Below are 11,941 nucleotides of genomic sequence, written 5' to 3' on the forward strand. Positions count from 1 at the left end.
CTGAGCCACATAATAAAATAATAAGTACTTTTTAAAACATCTGTCTACTTAGGATTCCAAGAGGAGCCAGAGTAATGAGATCAAGGACATAGCTGAAATATAACTGAACATTTTCCACTCTTGCAGAAAGACAGGAATTGTTACAGTTAGGAAGCTCCAATACTCTTAACACTGGCAATTCAAAATATTACAGTAAAATCAAATAATATGACATTGAAGAGATGAACCAAAAAAGCAGCCAACATTTAAAAACAAATAGTTTACTTACCAAGAATGAGACAGATGATTTTGCAACAATAAAAAGAGAAACCTTTAAAAAGTAGGATAATATCTATAATGTGAGATGCGAAAACAATTCTCAGGACACCTTTCAAGAGCACATTAAGGATTCAAACATACAAAAGTTGGAAAGATTTACTAAAAAATTTATTAAAATATACTCAAGGAAGAAGAAAAATGCCAGAATAAAGAGGAAATGAAAAAAGGAAGAATAATAGAAAAACATATGGCTAAGTCAAGAAAAATTATTAAACAAAACAATCATAAATAAAATAAATGTCTAATTTTTGGACTTACAGTTCACAAGATGGAACTTAGTCACTCAGTTGCAATAGCATTTTATTCAGGAGAAAATAGAGCCCACATTTAGGTATTCTAATACCCTTATATTGTTTGGAAGAACAAAAAGCTGTTTTGTTCAACTATATACAAATTTTGTTAAGCCAAATATTAAGGATAGGTAGTACCAGTGTGGAAAGAGCATGTAAACTTCAAGCTAATGAAGAGAAAAAAAAAATAATGAAATGGAAAAGAAAAATACTACATCTAAGGAAAACAGCATTAATTATAGGACAAGGAGACATGTCTTTCTCCAGTGTTTCAGTGGGGCTCCGTCCCTGGCAGACAAACTGTCTCTTGCTTTGCTCTATTTCCTTTGCCTTTTCAGTCTAAATTGGGGCCTGCAAGGTGAGCCTGCCAGACCCCACCCGCAGAGTCAGTTTGCTCATGAGTTTGAGTTTCCTTCCAACTCTCTATGCAGCTCTTGGATGAAGCTTAAATCACTAATGTTTAAATCACTTGGCGTGGGTCTCACCAAGTATAAGATACATAGAAGCCTAGAAATGTAAAACCCTTTTACCTCTTTTTTTGAAATATAAAGATCCAACCACAGAATGTGAGTCTTACTGTTAAAACTTTGATAAAATTGCCCACGGGGAAATGACACCCGGATTTAATAGGTGGGTAATATATCGAAGAGGTGACAGTAGCACCACCATGAGAAGAGCAAATCTTCAGGTAGGGCCGTCTGGCAAGGACCAACTGTGCCTGAATGTGATGACGAGCCATGTCTTTACAGCAGAATAAAGTACCCTGCTGGGTTGAATGGACTTTTGTGTCTCCCATAAGCAAGAAGAAAAAGAAACAAATGCCATAGAAACCCGCTAAAACTCAAGCCTAGTTTCCCAAGTTTGTTTATTTTCTTGTTCCTGCTGGCTTTTATTATAATATAATCATCCAAGAATTTTTGCACCAAATTATCTTTGTTTTTGCTATTTCCTATGTAGATTTCTGACCAGCTGGCTTCTCCAAGAACAGGTTCTGAAATCTAATCTTTATTTCCTTGACTGTTTACCTTGTTGTTTTAGCCCTACTGTTCAGCTTTGGTCTTTCCAGCACATGGTGTTTGTGGTATCAGTAAAGTGGTAGAGAGTTCTGGAGATAGAGCTAAACTGCCTGGGTTGAGATCTGACCTTTGCAATATACTAGCTGTGTGTTTAACATCTGGGCAAACACTGAATCTCTGAAATATCCACTTTCTCATAAGAACAACAGAGAAAAATAACCTGAACCAGAAAAACAAGCAGAAAGTGGAAAACAGTTATAATATGCAGTTCATGGAAGAAAAACTACAAAATACTCCAACATATAAATTAGAAAGAGTTTAATTCTTTTAGAGATGCAGTTTTTCCTAGATTGTTAGAAATGATATATATTGGTAATATCTTGTGTGGGGATATGAGGGAACAAGAACTCTAAGAAATTCTTGAGGAGAATGAAAAATAATTCTGGCTTTTTGGAAATACTAGTATCTCTTCAAAGAAATATTTTTAAAATGTACTTTACAGAAATATTTGAATGTGTATTATACATACATAATAGGATGTTGACTGAAAATTTCATTATATTAGCAAAATTTGAGACTATCCTAGATTTATCAATAGAATAATTAATATAGTGATGATTAATATAATCATGCTATATATTATGAACATAATATTTTCCTAACACACTGTGAAATGGAAAATCAGCTCATAGAACAATATATAGGTATAGCATATGCAACATAAAAGAACAATATGTAAATAAGCAGAGTTTATATGTAGTCATTCTCAGTGGTGTGGTTAATTTTTTTAGAATTGAAATACAAACATAATGGTTGGTAAATAGCTACTTCCTTAAACTCTGCAGGTCAAAGAACAGTTGGGTATTGACTCAGTTATTTAAGTCAATGCTTCCCAAACTTCTACTGATCAGAAAATTTCACAAACTAAATACACTGTCATAGACTTGCCAAAATTTATTTTGCTGAATTAAGCGATTAAGACTGCAATCATGTATTTCTTCACCATCAATTTCTTCAAGAAAATATTTCAATGCCAAAATAGTAAAACAATATTTATCTCAGAATAAAGAAAAAATCTTTCAGCTGAAAAAAAGTGACTTTCAGAAAAAACTCGATAATTTTATTCTCGTTTTTGCTGTTCTCATAGGAAATTTGGTCATAGATCTTGTCATTTATGAAATAATGACTTAGATATTTCCTTTTATGTGTCTATTTCCAACAAATAGACAAAAGAGAGAAACATTTGTACAGCTGAAGAAACGTAAGCTGAAGTTCACACGTCCACTGAGATAGAAACGTAAGCAACATGTGAATGAGAAGATGAGTTTTAATCTCAGAATCAAAACTTGCCCTGCCAACAATCCATGCCAGTAATTCCCAACTCATGCTGTCGACTGCAATTACCTAGACAGCTTGAAGAGAAATGTGATACATTCATCCCATCTCTAGAGATTCTGATTCTATTGGTCTGGTGTGGGGCCAACCTTAGGTATTTAAGAATTCCTCGTGAGATTCTAATGAGCAGCGAGCGCTGAGTCACTGGTCAAACTTTTTTTTAAGATACGTAATGAAAAACAATCACTAGAGTGAATAGTAAGCATTCCCTTTGAGATACATGTTTGAAAAACAAACAAAATAAACAGAAAATAAAAACATGAGTTTTTCAGAAATTGCATCCAAACATCTCATTTTGTCCTAGTAAACCAGGGGTCAGATCATTTAAATGACTAAGAGTCACAGAGCTACACTAAAACATTGGTATCAATGTCAAATCTATACATAAACTTCTCACTACCTTTGCAGATGGTATTTCTTCTAAATATGATGATTATACAGGCAATTTTAATTATATAATTAAATATAAATATAAAGGTAATTATAAATATTAAGACTATAATTTCTTAAAATTAATGCAGTATCTCACATACTAACTTTAAGGTGAAAATACAAGGGTTCCTTCTCTCTCTCTTTTTTTTAAGACTTTGTTTATTTATTTATTTGACAGAGATAGAGCGAGAGAGAGAGAGCGCCAAGCAGGGCGTTGGGGGAGGGAGAAGCAGGCTTCCTGCTGAGCAGGGAGCCCAATGTGGGGCTCGATCCCAGGACCCCCGAGATCATAACCTGACCTGAAGGCAGACACTTAAACACGTGAGCCACCCAGGTGCCCCATAAGGGTTCCTTTTCAAAAAGTAAGTACTCATTCCTCATGAAAGAGGTGTATTAATACAGGTCAGGGGTATGTTTCCTGAATGTTTAGAATTTTGAAACAAGACCTGGTAAACCATAGTGCAGTTGAGAACTGATTCTCTTTTTGTACAAAACATTTGAATTAATTTTTAGGGTGGTAGTTCTTAAAATGTGATACTATAAGTTACACCTCTGTTAGTATTATATAATAGCCAGAAAAGCAAATTCATTATCTGGAAACAAGGTCTAGAGAAGTGTCTATGTTACAACTGCCTTCATGTTTCTTATTCAAACCAAAATTTAAGAACCACTGTTCCAGGTCTCAATCAGGTGGTCCCAGAGCAGACTTTGAAAACCACAGTTCTGTTTATGATACACTTTCTTTTATTTGCTTATTGTGTTCACATGGGAGTTGGATGAAACATGGAGTAGAGGGCAACATTTCTGAGCAGGGTTTTAAGTAACCCCCTGCAGTAGGATTCGTGTTGAGAAGTGATGCCTCCCAGTTCTCTTACATAAAGTAGCTGGTACTGAGTAGGGAGATTAAGAGAAGAAAACACCATCCTCTAATCTTTTCTAGACTTTCAGACTCCTGCCACCCAGAACTCCTCCTATCCTGCCAAAATAGAGATTAACAAGCTTTACTGATACACAATTGTCATTTTCCCATGGCTTTTAAAATTCATACTAGGGCTTGGTCCTTGAGTACCTGTTCTCTAATCTGTAGCTGCTGTATGCCTATGTGGACAGATAGTAAGGAATCTCTAAACGTTACAAGACTGTTGCAGCAAAAGTAGCTACATCAAAAGTGGGAAAATATTACTCCAGGAAGGCATACAATCATTACAATGAAAAGATCAAGCCCAATTCGATTGCGATTTGCTTAGAATTGGTAGAATACCTTAATATCCATAATCATTTTTGACAGGTAGAAAATAAATCATACAAGTGTTCAGAAGAAATTAATTTCCTTTTTTTTCCCACAGCCAAGGCAACTGTGTCTCATATTAATTCTCAAATCAATTTTTTACTCTAACCAAGTAAATATCTACTAGGTTTCCAAATATCTAATTTTTATCCATATTTTCAATATTTTCTCTGCCTTCTTAAATTTAACTTGCTTAGAGTCCAGCTTATTCTTACCTGGATGCAGCTTCCACTGTGTTTTTCCACTGAAACTGAGAGACTGATGTCTCCTGGAAGGAGCAATTCAGGAAGAACTCTGATAGAAGGACATCTTACACAATCTCTTCTGTTAAAAGATTCAGAAAAAAAGATGTGGTGGGTGTAGGAGATTCTACCATAGGCAAACAGAACTGAATATAAACTGGTATTTTATTTCTGGAAATGAACTTAGTTATATATGTTATAACTGCCTATACCCTTTATACTAGTAACTTCACTTTTTTTTTTTTTTTAAGATTTTATTTATTCATGTGAGAGAGAAAGAGAAAGAGAATGAGCAGGGGGGAGAGGGAGAAGCAGGTTCCCCACCAAATAGGGAGCCCATAAGTTTACTTTTAAAAGTTGGTATTAAAGAAATAGTCAGAGGCTATCAACACTATAATTGTAAGGATGTTTATTTAAATTGGTATTTTAATAGAAAGCTATTAAAAACATCTAAATATTCAGCATCAAAAACATCTATATAAATTATTGTTCATTTATTTTTAAGTTATTTAACTTGTAGAATTACGTTTTTAATAACATTTAACCAATTGATGATTGCTCTCCACTTAATATAAATAAATACGAGATAGAAAATTATAATTTATCCTAATCTTGGAGAAAGTATGTATATACCTAACACTGTTCTGGGCTCTGGGAATACAGCAAAAACCCAAATGGACAATTCTATTTTAGGTCATTTATATTCTATTAAGATGGAAGGGTGAGAGGTGTTTGGGAACCACACAATCACCAAATAAAACTACAAATAAAGAATACATGAAAGTTGTTAAAAGAAAAGCTCTTAAATGTTATCACACACACACACACAAAGTAGTTATGTTAACTAATCTTATTGTGGTAATAATTTTGCACTATATACACATATCATATCATCACATGGTAAGTCTCAAACTTACATATGTCAATAATAATCCAATAAAACTGGAAAATAAAAAAGAAATCCACTGTGTGTGAAATACAGATATGCAAAAGCCCTGTGAAAGAAATTATACATAGGCATACATACAGTTAAAAGATTGTAAGGGAAACACAACAAAGTATCTCTTAATGGTGGGTAATTACAGATAATTTACATTTTTTTAATGTATAAAATGCATATATGCTTGATGCCTAAGCATTTTATTTTAGGCCCGAAAATAACTAAAAATGAAAAAGCAAACTGACTTTATAGTATAGTGGGGAAAAGATAAGTATTCCTATCCTTAGACCAAACATACTCCAATAATCAACTTTGCTAATGCACAACTCAATATCCAGACATAATCACTTGTTTTAAAGGTAGTATTTCAGGTGTCAAATGTGTTCAAAGGACAGATGGGTTAAGGAGAAGTATTAAGCTAAAGAAGATTGAACAGGATGGGTCTCCAAACTCCTGAAGCCTCTCATTTAAAAAAAGATGTGACCTTATGCAATTTGCTTTATGAAGCCAAGACATTAGCATTAAAAACAGTGTTGAAGCCCTTTAAATTCTAATCTCATTCTGAGATTAATGGTGCTAAATAGCTGAAGAAGTTAAAGAGTATAAACTTTGTAGGAAGAGACTTCAGCCTGTATGCACATAAACCAATTCTGTCTTCCCCATCACACAAGGGTTGGTCTTACACCTACAAATTCTCAGCCACCTCTACCTCCCTTTTCATGTCACTGGTAACTTGCAGTAAGTAAACTGAAACATTGTTTACATCTATTCATGGCTTCCTCTTGCATATTTACCATAACTAATGGATCACCAAGTCTCTAAAACATTCTCATTCCAGCCCTTCCTTATCTAATTTTGCTGTTAGTCTCATGGGTTAAGATTCTTCTGCTTGGCTTTAGATGTTATCCTTATATACATTCCCTACTGCTAAGTTTTTCACAAACCATCTTTCTAAAGTGCACATCTCATTACTTCATTCTGTTCCTTCATATCATTTGACAGCTTACCATTACCTAGAATGGTTTTTTGCAAACTTTTTAATGTTAGGTTGATAAATGACAAGTGCTTCTTGCTTAGAGCAGTGACTAGCACCTAGTAAGTGCTCAACAAATATCAACACTTTTTTACATCAAATTATTTCCAGACCTCCTCCATATTACACTGATTATGGTCATTTCTATTCATTGAGAAAATGAGTACTGAGAAAATAAAAATGAAATTCTGTAATGAATCTGCATTAATCCTGGAAGCACTTATACACATTTGAAAAAACAGTAAAATAGGTATGTGTATACAGCCTAGTTCATGGATAATGCTTGGTGCATCTATGAACTCTGTACTCACCCCCACCTCTATACCACTCTACAGTCCAAATGAAAGAATCATTAGATTATAGAGTAGTGCCATAATTTCTTAACATGTTATCATAACCTCTACCCAATTACACCATAATCTTCCAATTCCTCTCTATCCCCATTTCCTTTAATAATATCTAATCTCAAGGTGGTCATGATTTGCCTTTTTCTTCCCTAGAATCCCAGTGGGATTCTAAGATCCCACTGAATTTATGCTTTATGGAGCTCATCACATTAAAGATTTATCATGTGTTTATTTACTTATATGTCTTTCTTTACTGCAGAGTCCACTAGGGCAGGGTTATATTTTTTATAATTCCAAATATTAACCCACTATCACTTCCTGACCCATTTAGTATTTGGGCTACGTGGCTGTTCTTCATACAGCAATTTTTAGACTCAAACAGAAAGCCTGTGGGGGTGCCTGGGTGGCTTAGTCAGTTGTGTCCCACTCTTGATTTCAGCTCAGGTCATGATCTCAGAGTGGTGGGATTGAGCCCCGTGGCATCAGGCTCTGCGCTCAGTGGGGAGTCTGCTTGAGATTCTCTCTCTCCCCCCTGTCTCTCCCCCCACCGTGCTCTCTCTCAAATAAATAAATAAACCTTCAAAAAAATCTATACAGCCTGGGTGGGACACCCGGGTGGCTCAGTCGGTTAAGTGTCTGACTTCAGCTCAGGTCCTGGGACTGAGCCCCGTGTCGGGCTGCTCCCTACTCAGTAGGGAGTCAGCTTCTCCCTCTCCCTCTGCCCCTGCCCCTGCACGTGCTCTCTCTCTTGCTCACTCTTTCTCTCAGATAATCTTAAAAATATATATATACACACACACACACACACACACACACACACACACACACACACATACATACATATATGTATGTATGAGTGTGTGTGTGTGTGTGTGTGTGTGTGTATACACAGCCTGTGAAAAAATTATTCAAGCAAGTATTAGAAAGAAGAATTTAAATGTTTTCAATTTAAACCATTTCTCACCTGGAACATTCATTTCTTCTAGATGTTAGGGAAGTAACTGTTTAATTTTATGACTAGAATACACTTGGTGATATATGAAAATATATTCAAGGGACAACTTGGATTTGTTTATCAATATCTGTGTCCAATATGACTTGCTATGATGCTAATGACAGTTTTGCTCTTTGCCAAATTGTGCATTTGCCCTGATCCTTTTAGTTGGAATCAAATGATTGTTGAGAAAATAGTATCTCTGATAAGATTCAGAAATAAAATGTATTGAATAATTTATGGTTTTAGTTAAGTTCCTACTATATATTCTTCATTACAAAATGACCACATACGATTTGACATGTTTATATAACATAATTAATAGCACCTGCCCTAGGAAGTTTTGCACAGCAGAGCCTTCCACGGATCTTAATACAGTCATACCCAGCATAAACTCCAAGTATTGAACGTCCCCATGGACAAAATAGACAAAGACTGATAATACATTTGAAGCATAATTTCCCTCTGGAGTTTATGGGGAGTCAACAGAAAAGTCGTAAGAAAAATATCTATACTTTGAAATCACTGATGGGGATATATTCATCCATCATTAAGTAAATTGTTACTCTAAGGAAATAATGCATAGATGATACATTCTGAACATCTTTGAGCAAAGCACTGACAGGAATCTATAGAAAGGAGGAGAATACAAATGGTCAGAACCAGTGTGAGAAGTAGTCCCTGACTTCGTGGGAATTTCAATCAATTGGTAACTCAATACCGACTATCTTCACTCCCTCACTTCTCATTCATTCTTCAGTATCTGATATCCGGTTTTGGCCCCTATTTGACAGTAGACACTGCTACTTGCCTACTTTAATGTCTGTGCTACTCCTTTTTTCAATAATACCAGAACTTTAATCTTTATCTGGCTTATCATTCAAGGGACAAAAAAAAAAGATTACATTCCTAGGAATGTTTGGGGACAGGAATCATTAGAGAACCTTTACAATTTTATGTATTTTCTTTCAGGAATGGCTAGCTGACCTATAGATAAGGTAGGTGACCAACTTTGTGATTTGATATGAGGATACCTCTGAAATGGCACTCTTGCTTAAAATTCCCTTTGTGCTTTCCAGACATTTTGTCACAGTGACTGAAATGTCACCACTATTGATAGATTCCATGGACTATAAAATGCATACTCATTGTTCAAATTCAAACAAATATGGGTTTGTTATTTTTAACTTTTACCAGCAATAACATACAATCTCTTATTAATAGAAGAAACAAATCTAATTGATACAATGGAAGAAAATTTGAGATATCTGAGCATTCCTAATCCCACTGAACAAGTTAAGAAAATAAGTTCAAAACATATCTTTTTTTTTATAAAGATTTTATTTATTTATTCGACAGAGATAGAGACAGCCAGCGAGAGAGTGAACACAAGCAGGGGGAGTGGGAGAGGAAGAAGCAGGCTCATAGCAGAAGAGCCTGATGTGGGACTCGATCCCATAACGCCGGGATCACGCCCTGAGCCAAAGGCAGACGCTTAACCACTGTGCCACCCAGGCGCCCCTCAAAACATATCTTTAACTGTATTTCCTGAATTGGAAATAGAAGGTCTTTGCTTGGGATTCATTAAGGAAAAAACTCTAAAATTGGAATAAAATGATATTCCTTTCCTAAAATAAAATCTTTCTCTGCATATGTTTTGGGAAATGGAGGTATTAACAGCAACAATGAGGAAGAATGGGGCCTCAGGATTTTATTTTAGCCTGAGAATCTGGAATCTTAGGAAGGAATGGCTACTGAAAAATCTGCTTTCAGTATAATCTGTTAGAATAAGTGGATAAGCCCTCTGTCAGAGTTGTAGAGTGAAAGTCCTTTCTATTTTAGAGGAAGAATTTATCACTTACATATTTAAAGAAGGGATTAGCAAAGATGTATTATGCTGATAATTTTAGGGTCTGAAGAATATAATCGTGAATTTAATAAGATCCATTGAAACAAGATAAGACTTCTACTTGAAAGAATGAGTGATGAGTAAAAGATGATATATAATTATGAGCTAAATGCACTGTTTTCAGGCAAATACAAGATTAAGTCAAGCCAGACTCCCATCCTTAAGGATTTTAGACTTGTTTAACTCAGAATATATTCAGGATATATGTTTTTTCCATCTAATCCACCTCTTTCATGCTCTTTTGAAGTTTTCAGCAGGCATATCCAACCCTTATGTTCTTCAGTAACATACACTTCACCCTCAGAAACATCAATGTTCGTGTTTTTCTCTGGCAGAAAACAGTCATCTGAGAATCACAGAATCTACAACAGGAACAGGCCTAGGAACACATTTGTACGTCTACATCTGAAGTCCATAAAGAACAGTCAGCATGAATTGCTCTGAAAGTCTGAAGAAAACTATGGACCCCCTTGTTCTAAAAAATCACATGTGTCTGGGTGTGGATGTGTATAGACACACACAAACACACACACCATTCACACATATTCCACACCCAAATATACACATACATACATCACACACACACTACACATACATATACACACACTACACACACCCACACCATATACATATACACACAGCACACATACTACACACACACACACACAAACGCACACACCCATTTGATACAACTACTTAGCTGACAAATTTCTAGAAACCCTTCTACAAATTCCTTGGATTCCCAGATTCCAAGAGAACGATTCTAATATTAGGGATTTTACATCTTCTCAAAGTCTTCCACTACTATTTTATGCCTGAATAGTCTCAATCAAGCTGTTCTCCTTTATTTCTGCGATTTGAATCTTACATTATTAAAATCTGAAATTGCCCCTTAGAAATAGAACTTGATTTTCCCTGCCTGTTGAAAACCTAGTTTTGTCTTGATGCTGTTGCTACTTTTTTTTTTTTTTTTTTTTACCTTTTAGATCTTCTTTTTGACTTGGCAGCTATGGCACAGTAATTACTGCTATAATTCATAACTTTTAATACATTAATTTTAAAGAAAAAATTGTCAACCATATTAAATTAGAGAAAGAGCAAATTTTAAAAAGATAATTGACTCGTAACTCCTGGAGTTTGGTAATTGAAGGAAGCAATATATCACAAAGGAATGATCAGAGGACAGAGAGAATCAGGAAATCAAATCCTCATTCTTAACTCTACTGCCACACACTAGCCAAGTCTGTCTAGGAACTCTAAAGAGTTTGAAAGATTTTCTTACTTTTCTTTCTTCTTTCCTTTCCCTCATTTTTTTTTCTTCTTTTTTTCAGCCTATGGTAGTAGCCTTTAAATATAATAGTACACAAAAGCCCAAAATATAAGGTGAAAGTGGCATTTTATTAGTATAACCCTATTTTGCATGTACTGAAAATCACCATCTTACAACACTGATCTCATTAATATAAATATCTGAAATACAGAATTATGGAAAGTGTTACAGTTTTATTCACTCTTAGAAGTGATGCCCTTTGAATAAAAGGACAGCAGATTTTCTGAAGTACACGACTGACTAATAAACAGGAATGTCCAATTTGTTAAGGTTTAGTGTGATAGTAAAAAGGTGAAAGCTCAGAAAGATGGGAATCCCAAATCTGAAGCCAAGCTCTGCCTTTTGTAAGTCATGCGACCTCAGACAAGTTATTTAAACTTCCTAATTCTTTGTTTTGTCTTTCAAAT

Source organism: Ursus maritimus, unplaced genomic scaffold (genome assembly GCF_017311325.1).
Source record: "Ursus maritimus isolate PB19 unplaced genomic scaffold, ASM1731132v1 scaffold_9, whole genome shotgun sequence".
Taxonomy (NCBI): Eukaryota; Metazoa; Chordata; class Mammalia; order Carnivora; family Ursidae; genus Ursus; species Ursus maritimus.